The sequence below is a fragment of the Ursus americanus genome, chromosome 27 (genome assembly GCF_024610735.1).
Source record: "Ursus americanus isolate L20-20 chromosome 27, mUrsAme1.1.p, whole genome shotgun sequence".
Lineage (NCBI taxonomy): Eukaryota > Metazoa > Chordata > Mammalia > Carnivora > Ursidae > Ursus > Ursus americanus.
In genome coordinates this window covers 38,676,763-38,691,060 of record NC_142153.1, presented here as the reverse complement: position 1 = coordinate 38,691,060, position 14,298 = coordinate 38,676,763, and the positions used below count along the sequence as shown (strand labels likewise).

Genomic DNA, 14,298 nt, shown 5'->3' with positions numbered 1-14,298 from the left:
CCCAAGCAGACATCGCGTCCCAGTTGGCAAGGCCACTGTCATGCTTACTCTTTAAAAGGGAAAGCAACTGAGTGGGGGTGGGGGACTTGAGTCCTTCTGGAGTCCAGATCCACAGTAGCCCCAGCTGCCTCGCCCCGAGCGCCCATCCACACGCGGCTGAGATCAGACACCGTGCGTCAGTTCAACTTCTGCTCTTCCGTGCCGGCCTGTCCTGACTCTCACCACTGTTTGCGCAAGCTCTTCAAAGGTCACAGATTTAATAAAAGCAATCTATACTTTCTCCCAAATAGCTGACATCAAGGAAAATCATCCAGGAGAACTCAATATATCATCATAAAGAAAAGCATGCACTTTGAGATCTGTGGATTGAATGGTAAGAAGATTTCATGGTTAATTTCCTGATTTTGGTGGTGCTCCTTTTGCACAGGTAGGAGAACGTCCTCGTTTGTAGGAATTCCAAACTAAAGAATTCAGGGATGATGGACCATTATATCAGCCACTTAACTCTCAAATGGTTCAAGACAGTTGCTCTACTATTCCTGAAACGTTCCCGTATGTTTGAAATTATTTCAAAATCAACAACAAAAGAAGTAGGTCAAATAAGAGAGCAATGGACTCCCTTCCCTGAAGATAACTCTCCCTGGTTACACACCTACAGGAGACCTGTTTGTCTCCCCCACCCCCGTGTTTATTTCCATCTCTTTCTTCCCAACAGAACCCTGCCTGGATGTGTTTACGTAGCCCAGGCTCCTTTGAGGCCGGGGACTCGGTTCTGGGCAACCAGATGGAAGCTGAGGGTTTGTGGGAAAGCTTTTGCTGATACAAGAGACACCTTGAGCTGTTCCCCTTACCTTTCTTCCTGCCTGAGAGGTGGAAATGAGCTTGGTAGAGTAGCCCTCATCTTGTGATGATGAGGCAACAGGAATGAGAATGAAAACTGACACTCCACGGGAGACAGAGGAGAACTATGGGTCCCTCCCCATGGCCACACTGAACCCCCTCCAGCTCTGGCCCACCTGCCTCCGAGCGCTGGCCACGGGAGAGCTGTAAGCTCCTTTCTGTTTCAGCCTCTGGGGCCAAGTCTCTGGCTATTTGCGGCTGAAGCATTCCTGTGCATTTATAGAGGTATGCATTACACATGCGGGCTTTAAAAATATAAATGGATCATTGTACGTATATTGTTCTGCATATTGCTTTTTAATTTTTTATTTAACAATATGTGTTAAGGATCCTTCCACGTCAGTTCTGGTAAACACACTATTTCAGAGTCTGAAGAAACCACAATTGATCCACTCCCTTATTGATCTTTTCTAACTATTAGTCCTTGCAAGTGATACTGCCTGGTATAATCTCCTAGCGTATCTTCCCGCGTGTGTCAATATTTCCGTAAGAGAGCTCTGGAAGAGGAGTTGCTGTACCATGTGTGGGGGACATTTTGTTAGATGCTGACAAATTGCTACCCCAAGACTGTACCTTCAAAGTCCTTCCAACAGAGTTCAGAGCCCGTTCACCCACGCACTTACATAAGCAGAATACTGTCAGCTTTTAAATGAGTAATTTTAAATGAGTCTGCATTTACCAGGCTCCTAGTGAATTTGAGCATCTTTTCATGTACTTTAAGGCCATTTGAATTTCTTTGGACTATTAGTATCCTTTTGCACATATTTTAACTTGATTTGTATCCTCTTCCTGTTGATAGGGTTTTTTTTTAAAGATCTTATTTATTTATTTGAGAGAGAGAGAGCCCGAGCAGGGGGGAGGGGCAGAGGGAGAGGGAGAAGCAGGCTCCCCGCTGAGCAGGGAGCCAGATGGGGCTTGATCCCAGGACCCCTGGGATCCTGACCTGAGCAGAAGCCAGACGCTTCACCCACTGAGCCCCCCCGGCGCCCTGTACAGGAAGTTTTTATGTATGAAGTGGCAGAGAGACAGGACCATCTACAGTCTTTCTATCCTGCAGACAGTCTTTCAGCTAATGACTGCATTTGCTACCGCGGATGCTAAGCTTGGAGTTTCTCCGGGACTCCCTTCGGAGAATGGCTTCCTTGCCAACGGTCCTCTCATCCACCTGCGTCGAGCGGTGCTATCTCTGCCTTCTTCCTAAATCTGATGCCCTTTGCTTTCAATATTCCAGAATCCCCTCCCCCCCAAATTCTGATTCATGGATAAAACTCTTTCTTCTTTTCCAGCTCAGTTATAGATTTATTCTTTTAAGAAATATATTGTGTATCATTTCGACTGGATTTTAGGAGCCAGGGAGGGGTGATAAAGACAGGTAGTAACTGTCCTCTGCAGAGGAAGCTCGTTCTGCGTTTCCCACTGGTCCTGGGGTCATTGTCAAGGGTAAGCTTTCAAGTCGAGTAGTGAAAGAATAGAATGTCCTCCACCCCCCCCCCCCCCGCCACCAAAGGAAAGTAGCTCAAATACCAAGAAGAGCTAATGAAAATTTGTGGATTTTTCAGAAAAGAGGAAAGATAAAAGTCATTTATTCCTGAAGGCGAGAGCTCCTATATGTTTAAGTGGCTAATAATAGACTAAGAAGTTATTAAAGAAATCTTCCCCAGTCGTTTTTAATTAAATGCGAACATCCCTGGGCTGCCGATAGAGGATTCACTGCTTAAATTTACAAATGATGTTGAATCTGACATCAGGATTAGAATATCAAAAATTAAAACTAAGGCACGTGACTGAAAATCTGCGCAGGTGTTCAGGAAATGGCTTGAGGAGAATTTACACCATGGAGTCTTCATATCTGTGTCTCAGGGAATGTATTTGAATATAAAAATGCACTATTTTTTTCCAAAAGGAGGTCTTTCTGATACCTCTGAAAGTAATTAGAAACAACGGCTTCCCCTAGAAATGTGTCCCAAAGCCCTGGAAGAGGAGACAGGAACCCTGATGGGGCTATGATGCCAAAGTCCCTACAAGCCTGGGTAAGTCAGCACTGCTAGCTGGTGTTCAGGACAAGGGATGCGGGTCCAGGGGCACAGTATGTCAGAGCAGAGGACAGAGAGACATGTGAGAATGACCTGTATGTCCCTCAGGCTCAGCCCACACGGGGATGGAGAAGCATTGTGGGCCCCGTGCATCTGGGGGGCAGGGGGGCAGGAGAAGAAGCAAAGCAGCTGCGAGGAGTGGGGTGGGGAAACTGCCAGAAGAGTGTGTGCAGGCAGCCGCAGTAGGAAGCCAAGGCCACCCGACCCTCACTGCGTTTGTCAGGCTCTCCAGGGAAACAGAACCAATGGCATGTGCACAGAGATATATATACAAAGAGATTTACTTCAAGGACTTGATTCACCCTATTGTGGAGGCTGGCAGGTCCAAGCCTGCAGGGTGGCCAGCAGTCTGGAGACCCAGAGTAGAGCTGATGTTGCAGCTCCAGTCCAGAGATAGGTAGACTGCTGGCAGAATTCTTTCTTCTTCAGGGGATCTCAGTCTGTTTACTCTTAAAGCCTTCAACTGATTGGACAAGGCCCACCACATTATGGAGGGTTAATATTGAGAGGTAATGTGCTTTACTCAAAATCTACTGAGTTAAATGTTTTTTGTTTTGTTTTGTTTGTTTTTAAGTAGGCTCCACATCCAGCATGGAGCCCAATGCACACTCCCAAGACCCTGGGATCAAGACCTGAGCTGAGATCAAGAGTCAGACACCTAACCAACTGAACCACCCAGGAGCCCCTACTGAGTTAAATGCTAATGTCATCTAAAAAAAATACCTTCCCAGTGACATCTAGACTAGTGGTTGACCGAATATCTGGATACCGGGAACCCATCATATCATGAAAAAATTAACATTATTACCTCGTGCCATACACCATGAATATGCCCAGTAGGGCAGTCTACACTCAGATGCTGTTTGGATTCCTGACAAATCCCTCTGTCACCCTCAAGCCTCAGTTCTCACACCTCCAAAGGAGAAAGGGGCCATTCGTTTTGTTGTTATTGTTCCTATTACAAGAAGAAAAGAGGGGTGCCTGGGTGGCTCAGTCAGTTAAACCTCCGACTTGATTTCAACTTAGGTCATGGTCTCAGGGTCGTGAGATCGAGCCCCTCATCGGCGGGCTTCACACTCAGCCTGGAGTCTGCTTGAGATTCTCACCCTCCTTCTCCCCCTGCTCTTTCTCTCTCAAATAAATACATCTTTCTTTTTAAAAGAAGAAAAGAAATTATCAAAGCTTTCTATTTTTCCTTTTTTCTGAGGAGAGAGCAAAGACTGATCTCTCTACCAACCTTTGAGCTTTACATTTCTTCTGAATGAAAATACATGACCCTGAGGAAGAAAACAAAATGCATTTGTGAGCTTAAACATGTGTAATAGAGAGCAGCCCAGCGGAAAAGTAATTCTATGTCACGGAGAGACTGATTGAAGGGAAGTTCTAATTGTGCCAGAGCACTGTCCTAGCTTCCAGGGGGACACCAGAGCCGGGCCATTATAATAATTACAGAAACCACTGGATCAGGAATCAGGTGCCTCTGGATTCTAATTCTGCTTCTGCCCCTAACTGATCATGTGACTGCAGGCAAATTGCTTCAGGGTTCTGCCCCTCCATTTTCCAAATCCTCGAGACGGAGTTAATAATACATGCCTACCTCTCAGAATTATTGTGCTTGTTAATTTGGGTAATGTATATAAATGTGCAAAGTGACATGTAAATGTGAATAACTATCATTTCTTTGCATAGAGACAGTTGTTTTATGAATAAAATAATATTGCAATCGGGAAACTAAGGTTTATGTCACCTACCTGATAATTTTTATCTTTAATTAATAGGCAGTGGGAACTCTAACTAAAACTTGCTAAGCCTCTGCAAAGAGATAGCATTTGGAGCCACTCGGCTCTAAGTTTTATGAACTACAGAAATGTTGATTAAGATTTTTATTTTTCTTTCAAATTTGGAACCAGAAAGAACAGTAGTGATATGGAGGGGCTGGAGTTACATACCTGGTGTATAATCTATCCAGCATTTCTCCCTGTGGGGACCTTTCCTTCCATTCCAAGCGTGTGGACTCCCCCCGAGTGTGAGGCTGTCAATCACGTGGACCCTCTTTCTCCAGTGCAGGCAGGTGTGCGGCCCAGGCCGGCCAATCAGAATGCCCACCGTCCTTGACCCAGTGACTCGCCCCCAGGAGAGGTCATGTGACCTAAACGGACTCCCGAGCTCTTCTGTGGCGCTGATTTAAATGCTGAGGAAGAGAGTTCCTCTCTCTTCTTTGGGACTGTGAGCGTAGTGTTGTTAGTTTCTTAGCAAATGAGTGTGTCATGAGTTGAATAGTGTCCCCTCCACCCCCAAATTCATGTCCACCCAGAACCTCAGAATGCAACCTCAGCTAGAAATAGGGTCTTTGCAGGCATAACTGGTTAAAAATCTTGAGATGAAATCCCCCTGGATTTCAGGTGGGCCCTAAATCCAATGGCCAGTGTCATAATGGGAAGAGGAGAAGACACAGAGGCACAGAGAAGAAGGCGGTGTCAAGATGGAGGCAGCCACCGGAGGGACACACCTGCGTGCCAGGGAGCACCGAGGCTCACCGGCAGCCACCAGAACCAAGGAGACGCTGGGGACGGTTTCTCCCTCAGAGCCTCCAGAAGACACCAACCCTGGCAGTACCTGGTCTCCGACTTCTGGACTTCAGAACTGTGACAATATAGATTTCTCTCGCTCGAAGCCCCCCAGCTGGTGGTAGTTGATGATGGCTGTCCCAGGAAATGAACACAGGGTGTTCCGCAGAACTCAAGACGTTGAACGGACACCGTGGGCCTCAGGAAAGGTGGGAACTGGGGGAGCCTCAGGTACCCAGCTGCAAGTTTATGGACCTTTGGTGTCATCTCCTCTGTGTCCTGCAGTCTCAGTGTCTCTCAACTGAAATAAAGCAAGAGAAAAACAATCTGGCCAGTTGATGTCAGATGCCCTCCCTTGGTCAAATCACTATGGCCTAGGAGAAAGTCAGGCCCTGTCAGGACCCACCCCTTGTGGAGAGGGGAAAGGTTCTCAGAAAAGGGGGGGGGGGATCTCAGGGAGCCTGGATAGTTCCAAACCTCTTCTACTGCACTTTGGTCAAGTAGCAGACCATGGAGATAGACCCATGGCTTCTAATTCTGTCTGGTCCTCACAATCCCCTGGGAAACTTATAAAATTGTAGATTGCTGGGTCCCACCCCAAATTTACCCAATGGGAATCTCAACAAGTATGGCCTGGGACTTTTTTTCCCCAAAAAAGTCATTAAATGATTATGGTGGTGAGCCAGTAGGAATAGTGGGGCCATGCTAAATAAAGTGTCAGAGAGGATTTGTCATAGGTGTGACTTGAATTGGGTCTTGGAGGAAGCGTAGGATTTTGTTGGCATGAAGGAGCGAATTCCAAGCAGATTTTTAAAGATTCTATGAGTCCTCATAGATTAAACTGCAGTGTGCACCCAGAAATAGCTGCAAAGGAAAGATAAATGTGTGAGTAGGTTGGCTTTGCAACCTGACTTTGCTGTTTGGATTTATCATCAAATTTATCGTATGCTGTCATTTCATGATCGGTTTAGTGAATCAACCCGTTTCACCCACGTTTCAATGAAAATTGTGTAATACCCCTGGGAGGAATCAGGGCATGTGCACCCTTGAATTCAAAGGTTTTAATACAACGCAGTGAACTCCACCCTGCAGTACCTGGATTTGAATCGACATTTTATAACGGAAATAACTGACATTCCACCATAATTTCTTAAAATGTCTTGGTCAAAAATCACTCCTCGCATTCTGCTTTGGAAAGATATCTTGGCTTCATTCTTATCAAGAGCAATGGTTTGAAACTTATCTGAGAGGCGTAACGGAAGGCCTGGGTGTACATTTTCTAAATATTTACTTTCCAGGGGGCGGAGTGCTCTAAATGTCACTCATGCACTTGCATAAACACACACACCCCCAGAGCTAACACTCCCCAAGGACCCCATTGAGAAAAAAGGACACTGTAACCAAACTCACCAATATCTCACACTTATTAAAACTATGTGCTGTGAATAATACTGCGTTGATGCTTTCACAAAATAGGTAGCCTTGAATGACCCTTGGAATCTAACCTGTAGGTAACAGAGGACTTAGAATTTGATCTTACCATAGGGTGAGCCTGGGAGTGAATAGCGGTTGAATACTTGCAGATTGCTTCCTGGGCATCGGCCACTGTTCAAAGTGCTTTTGTTAATTCCTTTAAACCTCACAATGAATCCACAAGCTAAGTTCTAGGATGATGATCCCCAGAGAACGGATGAACAAAGTGGAGTACATGGAGACTACTTAATGCATCCAAGTCACACGGCGCGCAAATCATGGTGCCTGGGTTCAACTCAGGCAGTCTGGCTCTAAAGATGTGTTGTCGTAAGAAATGTATTTGGCCTTTGTCCCTGGTTCCTGGCACAGAGCTGTTAAAACCCTTGGAATTTCCGGAGTGATAGGGATGTCTTTTGTTACTCATCATGAACCCCTTTTGACCACATCTGACTTTATGCTAATGAGGCGACTTAGGGTAGATCCCCTGCAGAGCCTCAGGTGGGCTGATCACCAGAAAGACCAAGTTAAAAGAAAGTTGGAACTTTGGGTCCCATCCACCAAACTCTCTAGGAAGGGTAGGGTGGCTGGAGATTAAGCTCTATAAAAACTCTTCAATGACAAGGCTTGCTACGCTTCCCGGTTGGTGCTGGGAGGGTGGTGCCCCAGGAGCGGCCCAGAAACTCTGGGCCCCCAACCCCCACACCTTGCCTTCTGCCTGCCTTTTGTCTGATGTTTTGAGTTATATCCTTCATACTAAAGCAGCAGACCTAAGTAAAGTGTTCTTCTGAGTTCTGCGAACTGTTGTAACAAGTTGTTGAACCTGAAAAGGGGGTCATAGGAGCCCCTGGTTTATAGTGGTTGGTCAGATGTATGGATGGTCAGGAGCTCTGACTGGCAACCGGGGTGAGCAGTCTTGTGGGACTGAATCCTTAAATCTGTGGAATCTGATACTAACTCCAGGTAGTTGGTGTCCAGCTTGAATTGAATTGTTGGACCCCCAGTTGGTGTCTAGAGAATGAGCTGTTGGTGCTCTCAGCTTCTGTTACCCCTCTCCCGGTGGTCATGGTTAACCCTGGGAAAATGGCTAACGTCTCCCAAGGAAGCAGTAGAGAAAGAAGAAGAGAAGTTAGTCGAGTACAGAGCTTTGAAGAATCTTCATATTTGGGACTAAACGAGGGCGAAGGAGAGAGAGAAAAGGTCAAAGAGATTGGAGAACTCTGCACCACAGGGTCAGGAAAACCGCAGGAACAAGCCACAGCGGGGGCCAGATGCCTTCAAGCCTTCAGGAAGCAGAAGCTCCTGGAAACCTTTCACTGGACTTCGGGGATATTAGTGACCTTCAGAAGTAAACCAAAGTCAAGATCCACAGTGCAGAGGATCTGGGTGTGACCAGCAGTGAGGGAATAGAGACGGCAACGATGGGAAGACTTGTCTTTCAGACAGTTTGCTGTTGAAAAGAATGAGAAAGGAGTATAATGTTAAAAGGTAGAAGAGGGACAGCAGTAAAGCACCCTTCAAACTGAGAAGGCGCTTTGAGACCAGAAAACAAAGCAGGACCTTAGTCCACAGGTTTTATAAAGCGAGGGGATGAGCAGAGGTCACTGTGGGGAGGACAAAGCGTCTAATATTTAACAGACGGCAGGGGGCCATGTGTGCACCAGAGGGGAGGGGGAAGAAAGATGTTATCTTTATTCGTTATCTAAACAACTTTAGGAAAGATCAGAACTGGCCTTCCCGCGTTCCCGTCAGGGCATGCATTAACCCCCAGGGGGCATGTAACATATAGTAGCCCTGAGGGGCATCATCTCAAAGACAAGAACAAGATGGCGGGCCAAAGATGGAGTCAGTATGGCCAGCGCTCCTACGGGATGGAATCAGTAAGTTATTAGCAAAGCATAAAACCTTTGCTCCTATGTTTGCTCATACAGAAAGCAAAAGCATGGTGGGTGCTCAGCTAATTCGCACATAAATGAAAATAATAGCTCACATTTATTTTGTGTTTTCTATACACCAGGCACTATGCTAAGCACGTTACATGTATGAGCTCATTTATTATTTCCAATGATCTTCTTTGAAGTAGTGTTATTCTTATCATTATCTCAATTATATGTGGGGAAACTGAGGCACAGAAAGTTCAAGTCCCTTGCCCAAAACTGGGCTCTTAAGCTGCTCACTACTGCCCATAATGATGAGTCTGAAGATAGGATGGAAACACGACTTTTAGAGGGCCTGAGTTTTCAAACTAAATCCATAGTAAATGGCATTAATATTCATTCATGGTTTCCTGTATTATCCAGGGAATGGGTACGACAATGAGAGGTATTAGGAACAAAGCCTTGAAGATTTAGAAGATAAAAGAGCCTGATACAAACAGCTCCCTTCCTCACCGCTGTATCCCGGCCGCAGGCACCATGTGCCTAAGGGGAATTACAGTGATATGCGGCGAAGAATAAATAACTCCAAGCCACAAGTTAGGATGATCCAACTGGCGATACTGATTGCTGCTAACACGATTCCTAGTTAGGGTGAAAAGGAGGAAGTAGTGAGTGGAAGAAAAAAGTAGCTAGTTTTAAAAAGTGCATTTCATCACTTCTTGTTTACTTTTTTGCATGAAGATTGCTTCTTTTTTTATTATTATTTTTTAAAGATTTTATTTATTTATGTGACAGAGAGACAGCCAGCGAGAGAGGGAACACAGCAGGGGAGTGGGAGAGGAAGAAGCAGGCTCCCAGCGGAGGAGCCCGATGTGGGGCTCGATCCCACAACGCCGGGATCACGCCCTGAGGAAGGCAGATGCTTAACGACTGCGCCACCCAGGCGCCCCAGATTGCTTCTTTTTAAACTCTAAATCTAAGGGATCTCCCTTACGATCCCTGTCTTCGACTGTCCGGGTGGCTATTTAAAAAATCCCATAGGCTGAGGGGCTTATAGACAACAGAAATTGACTTTCTCATAGTTCTGGAGGCTGGAAGTCCAAAATCGTGGTTCTGGCCAGACTGGGCGTCTGGCGAGAACCGGCTGTGTCTTCTCCTGGTGGAAGGGGTGAGGGATCTCTCTTGGGCCTCCTTTATGAAGGTGCTAATCCCATCGTGAGGACAGAGGTCACCTGCCCGCATGACCTGACCACTCTCAAAGGCCTACCTCCACGCATCATCATTGGGGGTTAGGATTCAAGCATATGGATGTGAGGGGAAGGCACATTCAGACCAAAGCAGTCCCCAAATCCGTTTCTGTTCCGTTCCTCTCCGTGAGTTCTTAGGTTTTGTGTGTGCGTGTGTGCACGTGGTATGTGTGTGTGTGTGTTTATTTGTTAATTTATTTTTTTTAATGATCTATGTTGCTGAAACAGCAGAGGGAGCTAAAATGAACAAACTGAGATTGATGCTATTGTCCAATGCTTCCGAGGCACAAAATACATGAAAACCGATCACGTCAGTTTCCATTTCACCAGAAACAGGGAGCAGGGGAGCCGCAGTAGTTAAAACAAGGTACTGTAGCTGAAGCCTTGCTTTTGTGTGTTGAGAGAGCCTAACTCATGCAACAGCACATTCGGGAAGGGACTTGTAGGAGCAGTACTCGAAATCCTCCCACTGAATCTCATCCTGGGGGAGATAAGTGGGCTGGAGGGCTCTGTGCGTGCTGCCCCACTTCCAACAGTTACAGGCCTCCTTGGAAGTGGTCAGGTGAGGATGGGAGTGCTGGGCCACCGTGGATCTCCTCTCACCACAATATAGAGTCCATTTATGGGTAATATAATTCCTGATATATTTGGGGTGAAATCTACCTTTCTATTTGTCCCATCTGTTTCATATATTTCTGTGATGGTTAATTTTATGTGTTGACTGACTCAGCCATGGGGTACCCAGATATTGGATCAAACGTTATTCTGGGTGTTTCTGCAACGGTGTTTCCGGATGAGAGTAACATTTTAATTGGTAGAATAAAGCAGATTGTCTTCCACGATGTGGGTGGGCCTTGTCAAATCACTTGAAGGCTTAGATAGAACAAAAAGATCAACCCTCTCCCAAGCAGGAGAGAATTATCCACCAAACCGCCTTCAGGCTTCCCCTGCACCATAACCCTTCCTGGGATTTCCTTAATTGATACAATCAACATTTCAGAACTTAAAGAAATATACTTCAGTTATTTGGAAAAGTACGTGCAGTATCATTCCTGATTGTAATGCTGATGTGACTAGCTGTTACTGTCTGCTTATTTTAGACTTACTGGTCCACTTATTAATTCAAAATCCTCTCTCATTCCAAAAGGAACATAGCCAGAGTCACACATGAGATCTTTGGGGAGTAGAGGTCATTGCCTCAAATTTTTTATTGTCCATTTACTGATCCAGACGCTAAGTTAATTAAAGACAGTGCATGGGGGCACCTGGGGGGCTCAGTCAGGCGTCTGCCTTCGGCTCAGGTCATGATCCCAGGGTCCTGGGATCGAGCCCCACGTCAGGCTCCCTGCTCAGCAAGGGAGTCTGCTTCTCCTCCTCCCTCTGCCTGCCGCTCCCCCTGCTTGTGCTCTCTCTCAAATAGATAAATAAAATCTTTTAAAAAAAAAATAAAGACAGTGCATGAACCTTTTTCCCCTGCTGTATCTGAGAGTTCTCCACATTCTTTTTTTTTTCTAAGTAGGTTCCACACCCAGCGTGAAGCCCAATGTGGGGCCTGAACTCATGACATTGAGATCAAGACCTGAGTTGAGATCAGAAGTCAGATGCTTAACTGGTTGAGCCACCCAGGTCCCCCTCTGCGTTCTCCATCGGTGGCATACCTGCTAATTCAGAAGGGGCCAGTGCATTGCACTTATTAATATGCTGAAAATATTTGCTCCTGACATCTGTCATTTTGCATAACTATGAATACAAACCACAGACACCATCTGGGATGTCAGAGCAAAGGGGAATGTGCCTGTTTGAAATTCTCGTCCAATTTAATTTCACAGTTTTTAGAAGTCTTGTTTTTCTTCCATGATAATCATAGGGAAAATAATTAACAATTATCCTCTGAGTGATAAAATTACTACAAATTAAGAAGCAGTTATGACTATAATTTACAAATAATTATGTGACAGGAAGGAGCATGAACGGTGCAGAACTAATGAAACAAAATTAATTGAAGCTGCCGAGAGATCATTTTGCTTTTTTATTGATTTGTTTTGGTCCCTTAAAAACAGACTGCTGTCCCCAAGATGCTTTACGGCACTGAGAACCTTGATTCCAAAAGGAACCCGAAGAGCTTGCTCACAGATGCATGTGGCAAGTGCATTGAGCTGCGCTGCCAGAGGCACAGGGCTCGAGGTCTCATCGGAAGCTTCCGGAAAGCAGAACTGTCTTAATGCAAACTGTTAAAACCACTGACATGAACATGAACTAGGGGCGCATATGATGATGTCTAAAGCAGTGTGCTTCTTTAATGGGGGGGGGGTTGACCTCAGAAAAACAACAAAGCGAGACCTCTGAAAATTATTTCTTTTATAAAAGCAATGAGACAACCAGTGAAAACTGTCAGAATATCTTTCAACAAACAGTGAGGGAACAAGGAGGCGCCCACAGGCCAAAAAAACGATTCCAGACACAGGCCTTATGCCCTTCGCAAAAATTAATTCAAAATGGAACACAGACCTACATGTAAAACATACAACTATAAAACGTCTAGAAGATACTACGAGAGAAAACCTAGAGGACCATGGATGACTCTGAATAATTAAGAATAAAGCTGCATAAATATCCAAGTGCAGATTTGTGGGTGGACGGACGTCTTCAAGTCCTTGGGCTATATCCCAGGGAACGTGACCGCTGGATCCTGGGGTGAGAGGGTGTTTGGCCTTGTGAGAAACGGCCGGACTGTCACCAGAGTGGCCGCACTATTTTGCAGCCCCACCAGCAGTGGGTGAGAGGGCCTGATGCCCCGTGTCCCTGCTGGCTTCTGGTCTTGCCGGCGTTCTGGGCTATCACCGTTCTGATGGGCGTGTGTTGGCATCTCACTGCTGTTTTAATTTGCGTCCCCCTGACAAGGCGGGATGGGGGCGCTTTTCACAGGCTTATTTGCCATCTGCAGGTCTTCTGTGAAGTGCTCAGATCTTTTGTCCATTTTCCCCTCTTTTGTTTTTTTTTTAATTAATTAATTAATTTATTTATTTATGAGAGAGCGAGCTCACAAGCAGTGGGTAGCAGCAGAGGGAGAGGGAGGGGCAGGCTCCCCGGTGAGCAGGCTCCCCGGTGAGCAGGGTACTCGAGGTAGCGGCTCGATCCCAGGACCTTGAGATCGTGACCTGAGCCGAAGGCAGACGCTTCACCCACTGAGCCACCCAGGCGCCCCTTCCCATTTTCCCCTCTTTTAAAGAGACTATTTTCTAGGCAGTTCCAGGTTCACAGGATGTACACGGCCTTGCAGATGGGCCTCTTCCACTTGGTAAATATGCACTCAAGTTCCCTCCAGGTCTTTTCATGGCTTCATGGCTCATTTACTTTCAGTGCTGAGTAACATGCCGTTGCCTGACGTGATTTTATGTTCTACGCTTAATCTTGACTTGACGTAAGATTTTTTCTCGCTTGCTTTTCTGTATATCCTTTGGTTAAATCATCAGAAACTATACTTTCAGCAATTTCATTTTCAATCGACCTAATCGAAAAGCAGCATCAGGTGTTCTTGGCAAATGCATGATCACAAATAACTTTTGGTAATTTTTAATTTTGAGAGCTCTTAAGAGCATTTATGGTCTGTGACAACGTTGGAATAACTTTCAAAAAAGTTATTTTGACATATAAAGTTTAGCACATCTAGAGATGATTCTCATGGAGCATTTTTTCTAAAAAAAAGACTTAATTCTTCATACAAATCAATTTTGTATGAATCTGCATTCAGTTTTAAATCTTAAATTTACACACTGGCATTTAAAGGTTTTCCCTGGCGTTTCCTCTAACTTGTGGAGGTGTTTGAAATTGGCTTCCTGAATTTCATACAACTTAAATCACTTGTTTATGCATTCTATAATTGTATCTTCAATTACAAGGAAAATTTAATTTAAAAATTTTCTTCCTCATTAATAAGTGGTTCATTTGAAGCTTCTTATGAAAGTAGTGTTCTTTTCGGTTGAAAGCAATGACCTTTAAATTTAATTTCCACGCCTGTGGATATTTGCTCTGCTTTGCAGTGTTCCAGCAGTTTTAAAAATGGGAGATCTGAAACTCTTTGAGAATTCTAATAACTTCCTGATATGCTTTATTGCAATTCCCATGTTTATGCTTTTCTTTGGTA

The 14,298-nt window shown here is 45.2% G+C and overlaps 1 long non-coding RNA gene across 2 annotated transcripts; it reads left to right on the top strand.

Moving 5' to 3' along the window:
* The first annotated feature begins 234 nt into the window (after positions 1 to 234).
* Positions 235 to 5,870, top strand: LOC148107655 (uncharacterized). Of its 2 annotated transcripts, none has more exons than XR_015722017.1 (3): positions 235 to 373; positions 2,855 to 2,930; positions 5,396 to 5,870. It is a non-coding gene; the product is annotated as an uncharacterized LOC148107655 (long non-coding RNA). The 2 variants fall into 2 exon arrangements; XR_015722016.1 differs by lacking the exon at positions 5,396 to 5,870 and adding an exon at positions 3,571 to 5,365.
* Positions 5,871 to 14,298: the final 8,428 nt, after the last annotated feature.